At 27.5% G+C, this 22,827-nt stretch overlaps 1 protein-coding gene across 3 annotated transcripts in view; it reads left to right on the top strand.

Moving 5' to 3' along the window:
• Window positions 1–879: 879 nt before the first annotated feature.
• Window positions 880–22,827, top strand: part of LOC107450329 (A disintegrin and metalloproteinase with thrombospondin motifs like) — a 121,044-nt gene continuing 99,096 nt past the window's right edge. The window contains exons 1-2 of one of the 3 annotated variants that reach the window (XM_021147654.4): window positions 939–1,001; window positions 14,458–14,547. The gene's annotated coding sequence lies outside the window, so the exon portion shown is untranslated. Of the gene's footprint in view, window positions 1,002–14,457; window positions 14,548–22,827 lie in introns of all 3 variants that reach the window. The other 2 variants (XM_087152190.1, XM_087152191.1) reach the window with 2 other exon arrangements.

Raw genomic sequence — 22,827 nt, 5'->3', positions numbered from 1 at the left:
GCGTTTGGATGGGAAATCCTTAGTCACCCACCGTATTCACCTGACATTGCACCATCAGATTGTTATCTGTTCAGATCTCTGCAAAATTATCTAACGAGTAAAAAATTCAAGTCTTTTGTAAGTGTTTCTAAGGCAGTTGCTGACTATTTCAATTCTAAGGACGAGAATTTCTACAAAACAGGAATTCACAGGTTACGTGAAAGATGGCAACAGGTTGTAACAAATAACGAAGCATACAAAATTTATTAATATTAAACGCATATTTTTATAAATGAATTCAAATATTTTCTTTAAAATACGACAGAACTTTCCCTCCAACCCGATACATATGTTTAAAATTTCCCCCCGGTATATCAGGATCAAGTTTGAAAGAAGTAACCCAAGGGAAAAAACAACCTAGTCTAAACCAAATATCTTGAAACTATGAAATGTGCTGTTAAATGTAATCTAGCGTTGAATTCCATAAAGAACAAAAATGCAAAAAGAGAACATACAATTACAATTTAGAAAATAGTAATAAAGATGTAAAGGTATGGAGCCTAATTACAACAAGTATTAATAAACTACGTTTAAGGTTTTTGTCCGGTATATTAGACACCAAGTTAGAGAGAAGTAATCCAAGAGAAAACGAAATTTAATTTTGCATCTCATTTATTCTATCATCTTATTTATTTGTGATAAACTCGAATACCAAACGATTGTTTTTGAACTTGTTCTTGCATTGATGCCTCATCGAACATTTCATATCTTATTTCTTCGGCAAAAAAAGTCTTCCTTGGTTTGAACTGGAGAGAGTGTCGGCGAACCGTCTTTCGCATGGTTTGAGGGGAAGGAAGGGCAGGTGCAGTTGACCTAGGCCTTGCCCTTAGTTGGGATAGACAGAAACTGGCTTTCCTCACGTGATGGGAGAGAGCTTATAAAGGATAAAACTCTCTCTTTCTCAATCCACTCTCTCCCTGCTCTAGTCCACCCGCATCCTCATTATCCAACCACTTGACCAGGTAAGGTTCCACTTCCTCTTCTTCTTCATTCAATTCATATCTCGATCATTCAATTGATTATAATCGCTTGCGGTTTCTTTAATTCCGATTTAGAAAAGGATCCCTATTATTATTTTTTTCAAAGGATTTTTGCTAATATTAGATTCTTTTGTGATATTTGACACAGAAGGGATTTTTATTGGGTCATAATTTCGACATGAATTATTAGATTTTATTTTTTATTCGTATTAAAAGGGTACAGAAATAGGTTATATGTTAAACATAGTGAATATTCAATGGTCAATGATTTCAAGATTAATATTATATAATTTAAAATATTTTACGTATTGGTTTGAAATTGCAAATTTTAACCCTGAATGATTTCCCGAAAAATAATTTGAGGATTCCTTAATTCATATAGGTTGAGGTTGAGAAACAGTTTTAGTGTTGACGTTATGCTGCTTTCGTATTATTTTACAAATTGTGAATTTTTGATGTTATTATGAATATAATGTGAATATTAAATAGTGAGTTATTTCAAAATAGAAATTTGGAAAATCTTTAATTTATGCAGCATTAGATAGAGACATTTTTCAAGTCTTTGCATTTAGTTATTTTGTATTAATTTAAATATTTTGAATTTCTACTGCGAATAATTTAAAGAAGATTAATTTAAAGACTCTTTAATTCATATAGGTAGGGATTGATAAATAGTTCAAGTGCCAATATTTATTTGCTTTTATATTAATCGACATAATGAAGATTTTTAACTGTAAATAGTTTCAAGAAGAATAATTTAAAAAATTCCTTAATTCGTAAAGGTTCAGGTAAAGAAAGGTTTCAAGTGTGTTTACATTTAGTTTCTTTAGTAATATTTAACAGATTATGAACTTCTAATTGTGAATAATTTCAGGATGAATTATTTCAAATTCCTTAATTAGCATAAGAAAACACAGTAAAAATTTCTTGATCAAATTACGGTAAAAAGTACCGACACTCAGAGTGCCCGTACATTTTATGGAACAAAAAATCTGATATACTGCAATTTTTACAGCAAATTTACTAAGTAAAATCACTGAATCACAGTAATATTACTGTATAAAAGTATACAGTAAAAATGGATTTTATGTAAAAAAAGGTTTTTATGTAAAAAAATGGATTTTATGGATACTTTTTAACATAATTTGATCCGAAAGTTTGACAGTAAAGGTGAAAAATATTTTCTTCATTTACATTTAGTCAATTACGTATTGTATTTTTAATCTTAATTTCAGGATAATTTATTTTAGGAATCTTTATCCAAATAATGAAATAGAAATAAGTTTTGCACATTTGCATTTGATTACTTTTTTTATTATTTTGCATATCACGAATGTCTGAAAGCAAATAATTCTTTTAAAAATAATATACAGAAACCTTAATTCTTACAGGAGAAAGTAAAGAAATATTTCCTATTTTTATTTTGTGTTATTTTCACTTTCACTTGTGCTATTTTCACTTTCACTTTGAATAATATGTCATTACAATTACTTCAAAATGTTTTTAATTCATACAATATGAGTCAGGGTAATGGGATTTGTCAGTAGGAGGCACGTTTTTATCTAAATAATTTTATTAACTTTCTAACTTTTCAAATAAATTTTAACTTTATGTCAATTGTATGTTTTTATAATTGAATCAAAGAAGTATTATTTTCAACCGTGCTGAGAACAATAAAAACGCTTTGATTTAAATTATTCAATATATTATCATTACTAGTGTTAGCCTTACAAATGTTTAAGCTAAAATTTGTTATTAATAGTTAAAAACTATCAAAAAAGTCATATTTTCATGCGAAATAAACGAAATGATTCCTATGTTCGTTTTTGTGGCACATATACAATAATTTTCTCCTAAAAAATTAAAGACCAAATTATTTTTAATAATAAGAAAGTATTATGGGCAGATATTTATGAAGCTTATTTACCCTATCAAAAGTATAGATCTTAGTCATGTTGCAAACAATAATTTATGTGAGCTGTCTTTAGCTTTTAAAAATGAGCATACAGGTACTAGTTTTGATAATTATACAAGTGACAACGATTGGTAAAAATAATAATTCTTACAAAGCATTTTTTTAAAGTAAATTATTTTAATTTCTATTAGTTAAATTAATTCAAGTTTTATTAATAATTATTAACATAGCAACCATATTTCCTTAAACGAAGAGAGAAATGTAAGAACATTATTTATAGATATTTAAGCATTTAAAATATAATGACCTTAAATAGGTTAGAGTTTAAATGTACATTTAAAAAATTTATACAGTAGCTAATAATTTTTTTTCCATTGATTCATGCGCTTTGTATGAGTACCAAAGAAAACAATACTGGAATTGTGATTCACAAATGAACCGGTCATAGGTAAATATAGATCATAGATTAATCCTAAAAAATGAATGATTAATCTTAAATAATCGTAAATAATAAAGGATTAATTCTAAATAACAAATTTTAAATTAGTGTTACTTTGTAGTTCATGTGCTACTCGGTAACGACTATATTAAATCTGTTATATATAAAAAAAATGGATTTGTTTTTCATAGTTCCTTTATCTTTTTCCAAAAAATTGTGTTAGTGTTATTCTGAACTTTTTATTACAATATAGAAAATACATGTTAGAGTTACAAATTTAATATTCCCAATCTTTTAAGATGCTAAAGTGTTATTATAACATCTTAATTTTGCAAAGCTAGGACAAGTCGAGAATCTATTTGATTAACGTTTAAGTTATTTAAGGTAAAATTAAAAATCTTATTTATTGAGATTAGAAGACATAAGACGACAGTCGTATAGTAAATAGGTTAATATTCGAAAAGATGATGCTTAAAATTATTATAAGTTTAATTCTGCCTAAGGTATTTAAATGTAACTATAATAAACTCACAATAGATAGCAATATTTGTGTTTCAATTGTTACTCTTCGAGGAATGTTTAAACACGAATCAACACAAAACAGCACTTCGAAAAAAATGTAGGGTCAGATTTTATTTTCTCTAAGAATCAATAGATGGCGCTTTGGTTAATGAAGCTATCATTCTATTATCAGAACATTGGAAACTTTCAGTATTATCCATCAATTTCGGCAGTTCTTGTTAATAAATGCACTTTAAGTTCAACATATTAAAATAAAAATAATAAAGTCTTTCAATAATATAATGAATTTTTTAAATGATACTTTGAGAATATTTTTGTTTTGATTATAGAGTTCTTCAAGCTGTAAAGGGTTGTAAATATTTGACACTCGTAAAAAGCAACCTTTCCATTATCTTTCAGAATTATTAAAAAAACGATTTCGTAATAGTTATAAATATTTTAAAAAGATTTGAAAAAAGAACAACAAATATTTTTGAATACTATTTCGCAAAACGTAACTGTCCAAATGTAACTGTCAGTATTTGGTTTGTAAACGAAAATTAGATCTTAGAACATTTTTGTAAATAAATTAATTAATAGATAAAGAATGTGGATACATATTATTGAAGAAATTAAATTATAAATTTTTTTTTATTTTCTTAAAAATATAGTTCCATTGTGTTTGTTTTTTTCTAATAAACACTGTTTGTGAATCTTTTACTGAAATTAACTATTAATTTTCATAATATATGCAGAAGTGATTTCATATTGAAACAAATTTTTTTGTAGGTTTATATTAATTGCGAATAAATTTTAATTAATGTTTTCGTTAATCATAAAATGAGCACTATATTACAATGTGATTCCGAAAAATTGCTACAGAATAATTTTAGTGTTATTTTCATTTGAATGACAAAAGTAGTTCTTTTGTAATTATGTATCAAATAAAAATTACTAATATTAATAATATTAGTGATATTAATAGTAACATTAATACAGTAAATAAATGAAATTTTATTGCTGGACACCAGCAATTAAAATCGTATTCAAAATTATTTAGAATTTTTTTAAGAATATTTGATAAGATGTTAAAAATATTGACATTTGCGATATTTTCATATTTATTACATATTTTCATATTTGTAATGATGATGATATTTTCATATTTGTGAAAATTATGTAGATATAATTTTTTAAATATAACAAAATTCGATATTTGAACTTCACTAATAAATTGGTGTTTTCAGAGTTTTTCATCTATTTTAGTGAAAAAACAAAATTGTATTTGTCCAAGAATTTTGTATATATTCATACAGATTCCTTTCGGTATTTCATACATATTGTACTACATACTTTAGATTTCATACATACATACTTTGTATTTTTCATACATTTACATTAAGATTCTCTATCTGCCTTTCACCTGTACACTGTAAAAAATTCTAGATCAAATTACGATATAAAGTACCGGCTCTTTTGGGCGCATTATACGCAAATCCATTTTAACCGTAAAATATTAAAATGTAATTTTTAAAGTTACTTAATTCGAATGATTAAATGGTTTTACGGTAATTATTGCTGTAAAAATTACTGTATGTCAGATTTTTAGTTCCGTAAAATGCACCGGTAAAAATAGTATGGTAAACAGTGCCGGTCATTTTTTTTAATAGTTTATCGGTCTGATATACCGATTTTTATAGTTAGCCGGTGCTTACCGTAGTAATTTTTTGTAGCTTAGGAGCAAAAATAATCACATTTCCGATTCTGAGGTAAATAATCATTATTATTCGATATGTCCTTTTAAAAAACTCTATGATGACGTTTGAAAAATAATAACATATAGGTTAGAAATCTGAGAAATAAAAATAAGAAGAGTTATTTCAATCAATTGTAACATTATATTACATTTAAATATTTTAAACAAACTCAAAAGGCAAGGCCAACATTGCGGACTGACAACTTCTTTATTTTAGAGGATAATATAATTATGGAAGGTTCATTAAAAACAAAACCTTAAACTTCTTTTTTGTTTGTCCGGTAAAAGGTGATTCCATTTTCTTTTGTTTACTAACTTATTTTAGACAACTAATCTAAACAACTCATAAGTTAAACAAATTGTTCAGCTATCAAGGCGTAACGCGAATTAACCCTGTAATAAACGGTTTATTTTCAATTATAAAAAAGCGCAACCAGGGTCGTTCTATAAAGACACAAATCGCATGTTTTCAAAACTAAACTTTGATAGCTTAATTTATATGGTCTCCTATAAGAAATAATAATAAGTTATAAATTTATATATTGTCTCCTGTAAGAAATAAAAATACGTTATAAATTTAGATATTGTCTCATGTAAGAAATAAAAATAAGTTATAAAATTTTCAGATATTGTCTCCTGTAAGAAATGATATAATAATAAGTAATAAATTTATATATTGTCTCTTAAAAGAAATAAAAATAAGTTATAAGATTTATAATTTTACATGTATGATTTAATTAACATGAAAAATGGCAGTTTCAATGCGTGAGCCGTCGTGGCTCAGGCGTTAGAGTGCGCAACTCCCAACCAGGTGACTCAGGTTCGAATCCCAGCTGTGGCTAGTTGATTCAAATTCTGCTCCCGGTTCGCATTTTTCAAAGTACTGACGTAAAATATCCTCAATGGCGGACAGATCATAGAAAAAAAATACCCTTTTCGTCAGGCTAACCATGGGAGGTTTTCATGTTTTTTCTATGTAACACACATGCGGGTTAGCTTTAATACAAAGAGAACAAGAAAAGAATTAAAGAAAATAAAAATATTTATTAAAAGAAAAAAAAAGTGTTACGACAAAAATAATTAAAATTTTTAAATTTTTTAAAATAAATATTTTTTTACAAATTGAAAAAAGCCAGAAAACAAAGCAACAAAAAGATATAATCTTGTCGTCAACTCACACGATTGCATTCGCAAAAATAAAACTTTCTGATGCAATATGATCAAATAAAAATATATTAAATCAATATAAATAATAAAATATGTATTATTATTACATAAATCGAATTAATAAAATGTATCAAATTAATATACCAAACTAATATAACAAAAGAGAAATATATCAATGCAACATATATATTGGAATATGGTTAAATGAAATGTACTATAAATAAAACATATTTATTTTTATTTAGAATTAATTGCAAAAAAATTGCCAACTGTATTAGACCTACAAACTTTAACAAAAATTTTAAAGTAGTTTCAAATATATTTAAAAAAAAAGTCATTATGAAATTTTAGATGTTGCACTATTTTGGTTTGAAAAATCTACAACATTTTAGTCAAAAAATTTGCTTTATTGACTTAACTATTTCTTTATAATGTTTATAGTATCGTTTGTATTTTTACGCGCTCAAGTAACATTGTATAATTTTTATAAAGTTAGTTAGCTTTAAAAATTAGTCAATTTGAAAATAATCAAAAATAAGAAAAGTAATCGAAAATATGAAAAATAAATGGAAAGCAATGTATTTCTTACGTATATGAATCATTCTATTCCCTAAGCTTTAAATCAAGAACAAGTTTAACTAATTATTACAAGGTTTCTTTCATAGTTTCTTTTATTCAAACGAAAATAAACAATTAAATGAAACTCCATAAAATATCTGTTTTTTTCTTGTTTCTTTATAACTAAAGATTTAACTACAATACAATTGTAATAGTTTTATTTGAAATTTTGATATCCTAATTTCAAATCAAGCATTTCCTTAATCAGGCAGAAAAAAAACCCAGAAGAAAGTAGTTGGTATTTCATAGTTGTTTCCGTGACTTGAGATATGAATAGTCTGAAATTTATTGTGTCTTTTTGGTGACTCACATTTTTGTGTTAATTTCTTAGATTTAATCAGGAAACGTTGAAATAAGCTCAGGAAAAGTTCAGAGGTTAAAGTGACACATGGAATGTTAAGAATACTCCATTTCCGTAATATCTTTTTATTTTTAAAATTTTTTGTCCAGTAGTTTAATGTGACACATTTTTTCATATGAGGAAAATTGCATTATTTCGCTTAAAAAAAACTCATTTTTTCATGCCTTTAGGCATCCTTGATTTAAGTTTGAGCTAGAAAAATAAATTTCCGAATGAGTATTGCATTTGTCAACGAATTCTTAGTTCCGTTCTTTTAAAAGTCATGCATAATTAATAAATACAAGATAAGTGAAAATGAAAATTCAACAACATTTTCTAATTTAAAAATGGTTATCTTTCAATTAATTCATAAGCAAACTTATAGTGCAACGAACAAATGAGAACTCTTTAACGAGTGATGAATGTGATGAATAAATGATGAATATGATAAATGAACGATGAAGAGACACTGTAAATCTGGATCAAATTACGGCAAAGTAACAGCACTTGGAGTGCATCATCCGTACATCCATTTTTACAGTAAAATATTTTACCATAATTTTTACAGTGATATTTATTTAACTCGAGTAATTCAGATGAATATACACCGGTGATGAGGAATATGGACCGTAAAATATTAAACTGTATCATCCGTAAAATCCATTCTACCGTAAAATATTATACCGAAATATTTATGTAATTAGAGTGATTCAATGATCTCACGGTAATTATCAATGTAAAAATTACGGTACATCAGATTTTTTATTCCGTAAAATGTTTCGGTCAAAATGGATTTTACGCTAAAAAGATCCAGTACCATGAGTGCCGGTACTTTTAAGCGCAATTTGATCCGGAATTTTTTAGAGTGTAGGTGCAAAAATGAAAATGTGATGAATGAATGATGAATATAATAAATGAATGATGAATATAATAAATGAATGATGAATATAATAAATGAATGATGAATATACACCGTTAAAAATATCATACCGTATCATCCATAAAAACCATTTTTACCATAAAATATTTTATCGTAATATTTACAGTAATAATTATTTAATAAGAGTAGCACAGTGATTTTACTGTAATTATTACTGTAAAATATGTATTATTACGAATAAACAAGAACTCTTTAGCGAGTAATGAATGTGATAAATAAATGATGAATATGATAAATGAGTGATGAAGAAACGCTGTAAAAAGTTCTGGATCAAATTACGGTAAAGTAATAGCACTCGGGGTGCATCATCGGTACATCCATTTTTATCATAAAATATTTTACCGCAATTTTACAGTAGTATTTATTTAATTAGAGTGATTCAAAGATTTTACGGTTATTATTATTGTAGAAATTACTGTATATCATATATTTTGTTCCGTAACATGTTCTGGTAAAAGTGGATTTTACAGTAATCCGGAATGTTTTACAGTGTAATGAACAAAAATTGAATCATGAAATTATGAATAGTTGGATGCATGAAAAGGGATACAATTTAAGTCATATAGGACACGATTTGAAATTCCAGTCTTTCTATAATTAACATAAATTAAATAAAAATTCTACCAAATTATTATGGATTTTAAGCAAGAAAAAATTTGTAGTATTATACAAAAAATGGAAAACTCGAAAAGAAGTGAATAGACGTTTACTATTGATTTGAAAAATTAGTATTTTTATTTTCGTGACACATTGTTTTAAAAAAATATTTATAATAAACATTGTACTAGAATTGATAAGCTTCTTAGATTAACTTAAGGCAGTTTAAAATATGATAGTGAGATGCCGCGATTTTTTTTCTTATTTTAATTCAAACGTGAGGGCGAATGAGGGAATGGAGCTTAGTAAATTTTAATAACATAAAATAAATAAAAATTTATAATAATAATCTTATTATTTGTTGTTATAAACATTATAATGCTATTAATTTTACTGATATTAATGACAATTACATAAAATAAATAAAAATTTACAATAATAGTCTTATTATTTGTTGTTATAAACATTCTAAAGGTCACTTTCCAATTTTAAAGTCATAGAAATTTATATAAGTCAAAATATAATATAAAGTCATAGAAAAATAAAAAGTACACTGGGAGCATAAAAATAACTGTGTTTGTGAGGATGACTTGCAAACTATCAGTGGCAAACTAATATATCGTTTATAATATTCCTGGGAAGCATACTGCTATTAATAATTTTACTGATATTAATGACAATTACATAAAATAAATAACAATTTACAATAATAGTCTTATTATTTGTTGTTATAGACATTCTAAAGGTCACTTTCCAATTTTAAAGTCATAGAAATTTATATAAGTCAAAATATAATATAAAGTCATAGAAAAATAAAAAGTACACTGGAGACATAAAAATATCTGTTTTTGTGAGGGCGACTTGCAAACTATCAGTGGCAAACTAATATATCATTTATAATATTCCTGGGAAGCATACTGCTATTAATAATTTTACTGATATTAATGACAATTACATAAAATAAATAACAATTTACAATAATAGTCTTATTATTTGTTGTTATAAACATCCTAAAGGACACTTTCCACTTTTAAAGTCATAGAAATTTATATAAGTCATAATATAAAGTCAAAGTCATAGAAAAATATAAAGTACACTGAGGACATAAAAATGACTGTGTTTGTGAGGATGACTTGCAAACTATCAGTGGCAAACTAATATATCGTTTATAATATTCCTGGGAAGCATACTGCTATTAATAATTTTACTGATATTAATGACAATTACATAAAATAAATAAAAATTTACAATAATAGTCTTATAATTTGTTGTTATAAACATTCTAAAGGTCACTTTCCAATTTTAAAGTCATAGAAATTTATATAAGTCAAAATATAATATAAAGTCATAGAGAAATAAAAATACACTGGGAGCATAAAAGTAACTGTGTTTGTGAGGATGACTTGCAAACTATCAGTGGCAAACTAATATATCGTTTATAATATTCCTGGGAAGCATACTGCTATTAATAATTTTACTGATATTAATGACAATTACATAAAATAAATAAAAATTTACAATAATAGTCTTATAATTTGTTGTTATAAACATTCTAAAGGTCACTTTCCAATTTTAAAGTCATAGAAATTTATATAAGTCATAATATAATGTAAAGTCATAAAAAATATAAAGTACACTGGAGACATAAAAATATCTGTTTTTGTGAGGGCGACTTGCAAACTATCAGTAGCAAACTAATATATCATTTATAATATTCCTAGGAAACATATTGTTATTAATGATTTTTTTCTCACAATATCCTGCAATTTTAAAATTAGCGTATAGTTCTGGTAAAGCACTTAAAATTTATTTTTAAATAAATACAAATTTCATTAGTAATTCTAAGTCAGTTCTGTATGGATTTTGAGAAGAATGAGCTAACCGAAAACAAAAATATGTATTAAATCCAATTGCTTTCATTTCATATATTTTGAGATGTGAAGCATGTGTATAATCATAACTTTGTTGATTTATAACTTAGATAATAGAGAGACGTCGACGTTATACATTGAATAATGCTTACTCGTTTTTAGATAAATATCTTTTAAAACTCATTGCTCGTTTGATTATTCGAAAATGACATTGAAAACATCGTTTTCGATAGCATTGCCATCATAGAATAGAACGATTTTCTTGAACGTTGTTATCCTTGGCCAGATATCGAGATACCCGGCTATGAAAGAGGAAATCAACGCATTTTTAGTTCTTTTTTTTCACATTTCCGTGAGAATTAGGTCCGAAACCATCAACGAAGGTTTATAAGAATTTTATTCTGAATAGTGATTCATGATTCAAAGATATTTCATCGTTTAATTACATTTTGAAGACTTAATAATGCTAAGTTTTAAATAATGGATGACTTTATTTCTTGAACTATCGCAAAAATCATTTAAAAATTAATAATTCAAAATTTATTTAAATAAACCCTATATTTAATTCGTTTAGCAGGTTCAAACGCTTAAAAGACATTAATAAATATTACATACATTTTTATTAGTTTAAATTGAAGTTAAAGATACTTTTCGATACTTTAAATCTATTTTCATTAAGGTTAAACATTGTATGGGTGCTTCTTCAGAAAGTGTAACATTCAAGAATGGTAAAAAATAATTAATGAAGTAATTTTTTTCCCATACAATTTACATTGCACGGCAGAAATAAAGTTCTCATTTTTGACGATTCAGCAATCCTTGAGCTATATTTCGTTAAGTTTGAGAAACATTTCGTCCCGAATTTACATGATTTGTGACGAAACTCTAACTCTCAAATATATGACGAAAATGTTTCCTTAACTTGAACGGTCATCACAGTGTATTGTGGGAGATACTTAACTAGAATGACAAAACTAGAACAAAATAGACAATCGAACTGTCAAGAGTTGGACTCGAACCGGAATGATCACGGATCGGAATCCCGCTTCGGGCATGGTTAATTTATCTCTCTGTTCTATCTGTCGTTCTTAGGTTTATTAAGTGACGTTGATCCACCTATATGGTGACCATGATAAAGTGATCATTAGAAAAGTTTGATACATTAGTTCCTACGAGTTATTTATTTATGTATTTAAAGAGAAAAATAGAATGACGAAATTAGAGTGACTTTAATTTTGACGAAATTCGTTTCCTCGAAGAAGTGATGTCGGTTATTTCGTCACGATGACGAAATTTTTACTCGGTAAATAGTACCATCAGGAAACAGTTTTGTCAATAACGAAGAGTTTTATCAAATTTTAGTATCCATTTTTAACGGTATGCATGAAAAATAAAGCCCTGAAACCATTACTATATATTTTTATGTTATATGACCTCCTCTTATCCTAAATCCGAATATGATTCCAATTTTCTGTCATCCCCCTCTGTTTCCTACAAACAGTCCCCCCCCCAATTTATGATTTTTCGATGATTTCATGACCATGAACTTTGTTTGAAGAAATTAACAGTTAATACTCATATTAACTAACTTCTTATGGAGGGATATAGAGAAAAAAAATTCTAAACCACGAACAGTTGTAGCAAAGGAATGATTTTTGGGCACTTTCACCCAAAAATTCTGAAACCAATGAAAATATCAATGAAAACCACTCGCTTCTTTAATTATTTCACAATCTTAAATTCATATTTTCATATTTTTTTGATAATCGACGTTGAACAGCGGACTCCATTTTAAACTTACGAATATCAATGTTTATCTCAGTAGTTTTGTAATTTTAAACCCAAACCAGAAGACTAGGGATCTTCGGGATTAAGTTTTCTTTGAGAAACTAGCCTTCGCAGAAGACTTTTTGAAAGAACTGAACCACATTTGCGTTACGGGGAAAAGAAAACCACGAAAATATCTCAAGATTAGTCCAATAGAAAGAAGATTCTAACCCATGAACTGTCTACTACTGAGGGTATTTTTCATCAGTACTATGGTCGATGCGAGCCGGGAACAGAATTCGTATCAACCAGCCACCCCTGGGATACGAACTTGGTTCAATTCGTTAGAAGGCGAACCCTCTATCCCTTGAATCACCGTAACTCAACATATATTTTCGTGATATTCAAGCTTCTAGCCCCTTTTCTCTCCCCCCAACATAAACAAACAATAAAAAGTAGTTAAATAGCATAAATAAAAGTATAAAATGTAGTAAAATAGTTGGCTGATAGCAGGTGAAGTAGATAGGTACAGGAGATTCTCGTTCAGTAAATATTCCAAAACATTTGCAAATATGTTATAGGTAGTAATGTTTTTATATTTATTTGAAGGTTTGGTTGAGATATTTTATTAACTACTGTTGGAAAATTCTCAGAAAAAAATGGTTAAATAATAATTTATTTGTAATATTATTAAGAATATTTTACCATATTCAAACAAAACAGTCAAATAACCATAAATGAGATGTTATTCAAACTGTTAATTGCAAGAAAAACTGCTTATTAACTGCTTTCACCTAATACGGTTAAGCAATCAGAATTTTATAGCATCAATCAGGCCCACCTAATGAAGCCACTTAATTCCTTGCAGCTGTGTACATATTCTAGCAGGGACGGCTTATCCGTCGATCTCATGACTAGAATAGGGGTTCGAAACCCAGCGTTGACGCCACAATATTTCATCCATTCACCTTAACACAAAAAGAGTTTCCAGTGTGCACTCCTCGATTAGTAACCCTGGACTATAAGGGTGCGATACACTCATTCACTCATAGATGGCAGCACTATAAAGCTGCTTAACGCACAAAGTGTGATATTCCACATCTCTAAGTAAACCACATTCCGCGGTTTATTTGACAAAACACAACTTAACCACAACATAACTCCAATGCCCATTACCTAACGGAAGGCCTAGTATAAGTGTCCAATTAAATTTTTATGGTTTTGAAACCCTGCTAGCTGTAAATGGTTAAAAACTGCATAGTTTTGTATTCATGGGTTTTTAACCATACCAGTTGTAAATGGTTTTGAATCCGTATAGATAAAAAATTTTCTTTATCGTAAACTTTTCTGTTAACTGAATGGACAGACTGCTGCTGGTTGTTTTACCGTAATTGTAGAACGAAATTTCTATCTGTGAGTATTAAAATTATATCGTATGTGCGATCAATTTACTTTTTGTTCCTCCGTATTGGGTTAAATGTATATTGAATTCAAATCACTAAAATATAATATTTGTTAAATTTACAGCAGAACATGAAAAATTGAAGCTAAGAATAAATATGATGTAAAACCACCCCAACACCTTCTTAGCAACATCCTCGAATATTTCAAGCAACAGTAAGTGTATAAAGTATATTTTACAGTAAAAATTGCTATAAAGTTAATAAATGTTATTTTGTGCTCGGGTAAAAAATTTCTGGTAAAATTATTGTACTCCACGGTAATGACATGTCTGGTAAAAACAACCATAATTCCGGTTAATTAAAATAAAATATGCGGTACTTATATCATTCAATTGGTAGTTTTTCCGTTCATATGGTAACAATTCTGGTTTTCAATATTATAGTTTTTATTACTACATATTTATTAAAAATTACAAAATTGCAAAGTAAATTTATCTAAATAAATGGTTTTTATACCATGCTCAAAGACATCATCTTAAAATTACCAAGTTTTACTACATTTCCAAAATTTGGCATATGTTGAAAAAGTCATATTTTATTGTTAATTTTACACAACTCTTTACCAAAGCGCTTCGATAAAAATTAAAAACTTTAAACTTTAAAAAAAATAACTTTTTACTGTTCGCATAGAGCCAGAAACACGGTAAATTATACCACATTCTGATAGTTTCAACCATACCTTTTTCTCATTGTATAAATTTTATTAAGCTGATAAGCACTAGAATACACTTAAGTATTCAAAATAAATTTTTAATTAAAATATTTTATATTGTTTTTTTGGCAATTCCGTTCATGTGGTATGAGTTTATCAGAAATTCTGGTTTTCAAAATTATATTTTTGCACATTTAGTGATAAATATAAAACTGAAAAGTAAATTTAACCAAATAAATGATTTTTATGCCATGCTCTAAAGAATCATGTTAAAATTACCAAATACTACCACGCTTACCAAATTAACTTTTATCGCATGTTATAAAACCAAATTTTATTGTTCTTTTTACCAAAAACACTACCAATGTGCTTTGGTACAATATATGAGCTTTTTGGTGTTTCCGTAAATCCAGAAACACGGCAAATTTTAACATATTCCAATCGAAATTTTACCATATTTTTTTTTCTCAGTGCAGATATATATATTAGTTAAGAATATGACGCAACTCTCATTTTTAGTGAACATAAACTAAGTGACATGTTTGAATGTGTTCTAAAATTTTATATTATGGTTCCGTAGAATAACAAAATTTAAATAAAACGTCATGTGCTGTTTTGACATGCAAAACAATTTAACTCAACCGTTTTATTTATTTTAGGCGTCATAGCGTGTCGAAGTTAATAAGGTACTTCTCATTCCCACCGGAATTAATTTATTTAGATTTCAATGAGTTAAGCAACTGTAAACAATACATTTGTTCGTGTAAAGAAGTGTTAAAGTTACAGTTAAGCAAATTAATGACTCAATTTGATAGTTTTAAAATTTTGTTATTCCATTTCCTCTTATTTTATTTAAACTTTCAAAAACAATTACTACTTATTATTTCAATTTGCTTGACTATTCAATCAATTTGTTTTCTTTAATTCTCCGTTAACCGTGTTCTACAAACATTTTTTTTTTATTTCTTAAAGAAGTAGGAAAGAGACATACCTTTGACATGTGAGATAATTTCAAGGTTAGAGCTTAATACTCATTTATCATTTCACCTTTAAAGATTTCAAGGTTATTTCAAAGATAATCTCATATCTAAAGAAAAGGATGAGACATGGGAGGTCATAAGCAGATATTTTCAATTACAAATTATAGACAATAATACAATTTGTTTGTTTTAGTTCTTTGATGAATGGGATGAGGTTGTCTTACTTTTTATATTCCATATTCTAAAAGCGTATCGAATCTATCTCATCGTTGAAATTCTACATAAAAATTCCACTTAAGTTTCCTTATTGTGTCAAATGTATATAAATGATTTTACAAGCTGAAAAAATTATACTGAAATAGGGTTGAAATCGAGAAAGAATCACTATAAATCATCATGGGTAAAAAAGGCTTAACATTTTACTTCCCAATCGTCTGGAAAAAACTTTTTCCTTAGAAAATATTGATACAAAAATAGTTTGAATTGATACTTCGTAAATGAATGCTAAAGTATTTTAATATATTCTATATAATTTTATATATTTCATAAAGTATTCTTTGTATATTCCTTATTTTAAAAGCGTATCGAATCTGTCTCATTAATGAAATTCAACATAAAAGTTTCACTTTAAATTTCCTTATTGTGTCAAATGCACATAAATTATTTCTTAAAAAATGAAACAATTATTCTCAAATAGGGTTGAAATGGGGAAAGAATCACTCTAAAACATCATGGGTGAAAAAGGCTTAACATTTTACTTCCCATTCGACTGGAACAAACTTTTTCGTTAGAAAATATTGATACAAAAGTAGTTTGAATTGATACTTCGTAAATGAATGCTAAAGTATTTTCAATATATTCTATATATTTTAATATATTTTATAAAGTATTCTTTGTATATTCGTTATTCCAAAAGCATATCGAATCTATCTCATCGATGAATTTCTACATAAAAGTATCACTTTAAATTTCCGTATTGTGTCAAGTGTACATAAATTATTTTTTTAAAAAAATGAAGCAATTATTCTTAAATAGAATTGAAATCGAGAAAGGATCACTTTAAAACATCATGGGTACAAAATGCTTAACATTTTAGTTCACAATCGTCTGGAACAAACTTTTTCTTGAGAAAACATTGATACAAAAATAGCATGGATTGATATTTCGTGAATGAATGCTAAAGTATTTTTCTGATTTATGAGATTTATTTTCCTTCATAAATGTGGAAATCATTCTAACAGTATAATTAAATTATCCAATATAATACTGTTTAATGTAATGACGATGCTTATCCCTCTGATCTGAATCAATTCAAATCCATGAGTTCGTTTACCTTAAATATCTCCAAAACATACAGTGGTCAACGAAAAAAACTGACCACCCAGAATAACTTTTGATTTAATGATCAGATCTTCACGTCCCAGAACTCAATCTTAATGGTTTGAAAGGGTGACCTCAAATATACTAATTGAATATGCACAATTTCAAATTACGAAATCAGACACAAAAAAAAACGTACTTTCGCCGAATAAACATACCGTTTTTACACGAATTCGGACTTCTGACTCCCAAAATATAAGGAGTTGCTGAAAATTGGGAAATATGGTATCCATAGTTTGATCAGGAGAGGGATTCTAAGTTTGGCCCCTTTTTGCATATCGTACCATATCTCCAGAACGTTTTAAGCGAGTTGAAATATTTTTGCACTCAATTGTAAAATCCGTTTTTTCAAAGATATAAATGTGCAAAAAATGACTTTTAGTAAATGTTTGTTATTTTGTATTATTTTATTGCATATCAGTCAGAAAAAACCTTTGCAAACAAAATAAATCCTCATCGTAAAACGTTCTCATTGGCAAGCGGATCATGGGTTAAAATACCCTTGCTGTCAGGTTAACCTTGGGAGGTTTTGTGGTTTTCCTTACCAAGTAACGCAAATGCTGGTTTGTTCCATCGAAAAACCCTCCATGAAGACTATTTTGTCCCAATGCTTGATACAGGAGTCCCCTTGTCTTCTGGGCTGTGCCCAAATTACAAAGCTACGGAGTTGAACACTGATAGTCGTAAACTCAAAACTGTTCTTCACCGGTTATAAAATAAAATATATTTCAATTTGTCTTAGACTAAATATTACCAAGTAGAATATCTTAATAAAATTAACTGGTTTAAGCTATGGCAAGATACATTTAGGTTTAATATAATTTGATACATGTATAACTCGTTCGTTATCACCTTCGGTATAATGATAAACAGTGTTTATTCCATTAAAAAGTCAAAAATAATAATTGGGGAGAAAACTTTTTGGATATTTCCACCAATTATTTGATAACAACTTATATCAATTGAGCAGCTGGGCGCTCGCGTGCGCCGTCGTACCACCTTCAGACCATTTAGGCAAGTCGTGAGTGACCATGGGGTAAAAGTAAGTCACCGGGTCGTGGGAAGAAGTACCCTCCCTCACCCTGCCCCCGTATTGTTCGTCGAAATAAAAGATCGTTTTCATTATGCCATTGTAACTCAGAGCCTACACCCTTTTTCTCGTTTGCATTCTACTCCACAGGAATAATTTCTAGATCTGTTGAAATCAAGCTTTCTACTTTGCAATTTAACATGGAGTTACAATGAATTTTTAGCAATTATTTCTTTTGCGGTAGCGTGATGTTTAACTCTGGCTGGGTTCGTGTTTCCCTATCGCCAACATTTTACTTGAATGGGTAGTTTTTGAGGGAATTATAATGAGATTTAGAATGCCTTATCAGATCTTTCTTACGGTATTATGTTTGTTTCGACATTTGGAATGTTTTTGTAATTTTAGAAAATTTTATCACAACTTCAATTTGGTCAGGTCAAAAAACTTTAAAAGTCTCTAGATTTGAACTCTCCTTAATAATTTGTTATAATCTTATTTCGAAAACAACTTTAATAATTGCTTTAAATTTTTGATTTGATATTGGCTCTCTACATTGGTTTTTCGATTCTTTTAAAGCTTTTACTTATGTTTTTCTAATAATTAAAAAAGAAAAAAGACTTTTCCAGTCTGTCTGAAAACAATTCGTAAGGTATTGAGACTATTGTATCAGACTGCTATTGTATCAGACTGAGAATATATTCGAATTGCTGTCATGATTCTGATTTAAATTTTTATTACAAGTAAGTGAATGGCTATTCTGAAAGTGGTGAATGTTTACAATGTCTTTCCAAACAATACGTATAGAAATGACGTTTAGAAAATGTACGTATAGAAATTGCGTATAAAAATGTACGTATAGAAATTGCGTATAAAAATGTACGTATAGAAATTAAAATATATTACATTTAGTGCCGTGGGGGCTCAGGGGAAAGAGCGCTCGCCTCTCAATGAGGTGAACCGTATTCGAATCCCGGCGGAGGCTTGTTTATTCGATTTCCTCACCCGGCTCATCCCGACTATAATGCTGACATAGAATATCCTCAGTGGTAGGCGGATCATGGGTTAGAGTTTCCTTGCCGTCAGGCTAACCGGAGGAGGTCTTCGTGGTTTTCCTTTCCGCATAGCGAAATGCGGGTTAGTTCCATCAATAAGTACTCCATGAAGGTATATTTCTCCTGATACTCCAGGAGTTCCCTTGTATTTTGGATTGGGTACAAAATTACAAGGCTACGAAATTGAACTTTGGTAGCCGTAAAATGAAAATTTGGTTGGCTGTTCAACGACGGCTATGAAGTATAAATAAAAAAAAAAGAAAACATGTTACATTTCACATCCTGGGTGTATTTTTTTAAATCATATCTCCTAAAATTTTAATCATATCTCTAAATCATATCTCCTAAAATTTGTTAAATCTTTAAAGTGTTCCTTTTGCTTGCATGCATAAATAACACCGGCTACAAATTTCTAATTCATAAACTCACACACACACATATATATATATATATATATATATATATATATATATATATATATATATATATATATATATATATATATATATATATATATATATATATATATATATATATATATATATATATATATATATATATATATATATATATATATATATATATATATATATATATATATATATATATATATATATATATATATATAATATACACTTAGGGGTTCAGAAATGTCGTTTAGCTACCAACCTACATGAGAATAGAGTGGTTTAAAGAGCACATACAATTGCAGTAGTGTTACTAACTCCAAATATTTACAACTATACAGTAAAAAATTCCAAAAATTACGACATTTGGATACCTCATCCGTAAGACTACCGTAAAATATTATATTGTAATTTTTAAAGTAATATTTTAGTTAGTGCGATTCAGTGGTTTTACGGAAATTATTACTATAAAAATTACGGTATATCATATTTTTTCCACCGTAATATGATCTGGTGATAATATGATCCTGTGTAATATGATCCGGTATTATACTATGATCCGGAGTAAAAATAATGATCCGAGAAAAATTATTCATTATTATTAATTAGGAAATTCATTATTATTAATATAGAAAAATTATTCATTATTATTAGGTTATTCATCATTATAATTATTCAAATATTAATTAATTAATTAATTAAATTTAATTAATTAAATTTAATTAATTAATTTCAGTTTTATATGAAAGAAAAAAATTTCTCTTATATAAGTAACTAAAATAAAAACTCTCTTTGTTGATCTAATTAGAAATTGGCTTAAATTTTTTTTTTATATTGCTTGTTTATCCTTGAATCAAATAAAAAGATGACAAGAAAGTAGACCAGGAGCATTAATAAATGAAGAATTTAATTTTAATCTTTATTTGTAATAGAAACTTCTTTAAAGAAATCCTGTTCCGTTGTTTACGCAATGAAATATTTTAAAATTGAATTTTTTGAAAGGGATCTTTGTTATTCTCGAAACTAGAAGCTCTAAGAAGTACTCCGAATAAATTTAGGACGAAGAAACAAAAAGAAAGTTTATATAATCAGGTCTTTCAATTTTAGAGTTAAATAAATAAGCAATTTTAATGAAATTTTAGAAAATATGCGAAAATTGGCTTCGTGATATTACATCAACAACCAGTTTACAAAACATCATTTTATTTTGCATATCGCTTTACCTAAAAAGATCTCAGAAGAAATTTTTATTTTATTCATATTTGCCTAATTCTATAACATATTTATATTATTTGTTATATTTAATGTCTAATAAATTTGGTTGTTCTCTAAATATAACTTTGAACGTTCTTTTTAGCATCAAAATTTTTTAATTTTTAATTATGTTACTTGGAATATAATGATATAAGAATGCGAATATTCTTAGTGAAAGTATGATAAGAAATAATTCAAATACAATTTTTATGCATAATCAGTCAGCATTTATTATTCATAATCAATAATCATACAAATAAAATGTGATTTTTATATATTTAATTTTATGGAACGAATTCAGATAATGAACAGTTGCCTTATATTATTGTATTTGTCCCAATAAATCGACTGCAGCTGATTGTAATGAGCACTTTCAGATGCAGCTACACTTGCTGATGCAGTTCCATTTGCAGCTGATTGCTACGCGTAACATAATAACGAGTAAATAAATTAAATTTTTTTTATTAAGATATAACTTGACATATTTTTTTCTTCAAACTTATCAAGTTACAGTTATTTAATTGAGCTAACAGAACGTGAGCATTTTAAAAGAAATTGATTGAAAAATGATTTAACTGAAAATCTTAGTCATAAATGTCAATGCAAATTTAGTTCAAAAATTACATCTAAGATTAAATTTATTTTAATTTATTTCCTTAAATAAACTGCAACAAACCAGACAAGAAATATTTATTTTATTATTGTAATGCTGGCAATGTGTCCAATTACGCACCGAGAATATATTTACAGCAGATCATGTAACGGACACATACGCTTCCTACAGAAAAAAAACTTGTTTGGGAACTTAAATAATGATATTAATCAGTGTTTTTGAAATTGTGGAAAATAAAAAATATGTTTAAGTACTTTGTTATTTATTTTTGAAGATATGCTTAAAAATGTAATTAAATTAATAAAAATACAAACAATAAAAATTGTAAAACAAGTCTAAGAATTCAAAATTTATCCATTGGGAATTTAAGGCAATAAAAAAACATTTAGTACACGTTATAAGAGATAGATTTACACTGAGAAGAAAGTAGGGGCAAAACTACCAGAACACTGTAAAATTTATAGTATTTGTGGTTTTCTGGGAACACTTAAAAGCTTCGTCATTTTCACCGAATCCTTTTGGTACTTAATTTGGTAAAATTAAAAGTAAAATATGCTTTTATAAAATGAGATAAAATTTTACAAATTTGTTAAAATTTGATAATGATACAGTGGAGGATTGCAAAGAAACCATTTATTCCGCTAAATTTACTTTTCAGTTTTGTATTTTTATCTTTAACTATATGTGCGTTGATGAGAACTATAATTTTGAAAACCAGAACTTCCGGTAAACCGTTAAACATATGAACGGAAAAACTACCAATTAAATAGTTTAAATACCGTATATTAACCAGAATTACGCTTTTATTATTTTTTTAACCAGAAATGTTATTACCTTACGGTATGGTAGTTATATCAGAATTTTTTCAGACGTATGATAATCGTTTAAGTGTTGAATTTATAAGGCTTACTTTAGCTTTAAAAATTTTAATCTTAGCTTAAGAACTTTTGATTTCATTTAAAATCTTTTTCCCTCTCATAGAAATTTAAATGCTTCGTGAACGATTAAAAAATAATGAATATGATGAACGAATAGTTTACTAACTATGACAATGATAAATAAAAGC

Source organism: Parasteatoda tepidariorum, chromosome 9 (assembly GCF_982258835.1).
Source record: "Parasteatoda tepidariorum strain Cologne lab strain chromosome 9, Ptep-v5.0, whole genome shotgun sequence".
Taxonomy (NCBI): Eukaryota; Metazoa; Arthropoda; class Arachnida; order Araneae; family Theridiidae; genus Parasteatoda; species Parasteatoda tepidariorum.
This window is presented reverse-complemented; position numbering and strand designations above follow the sequence as displayed.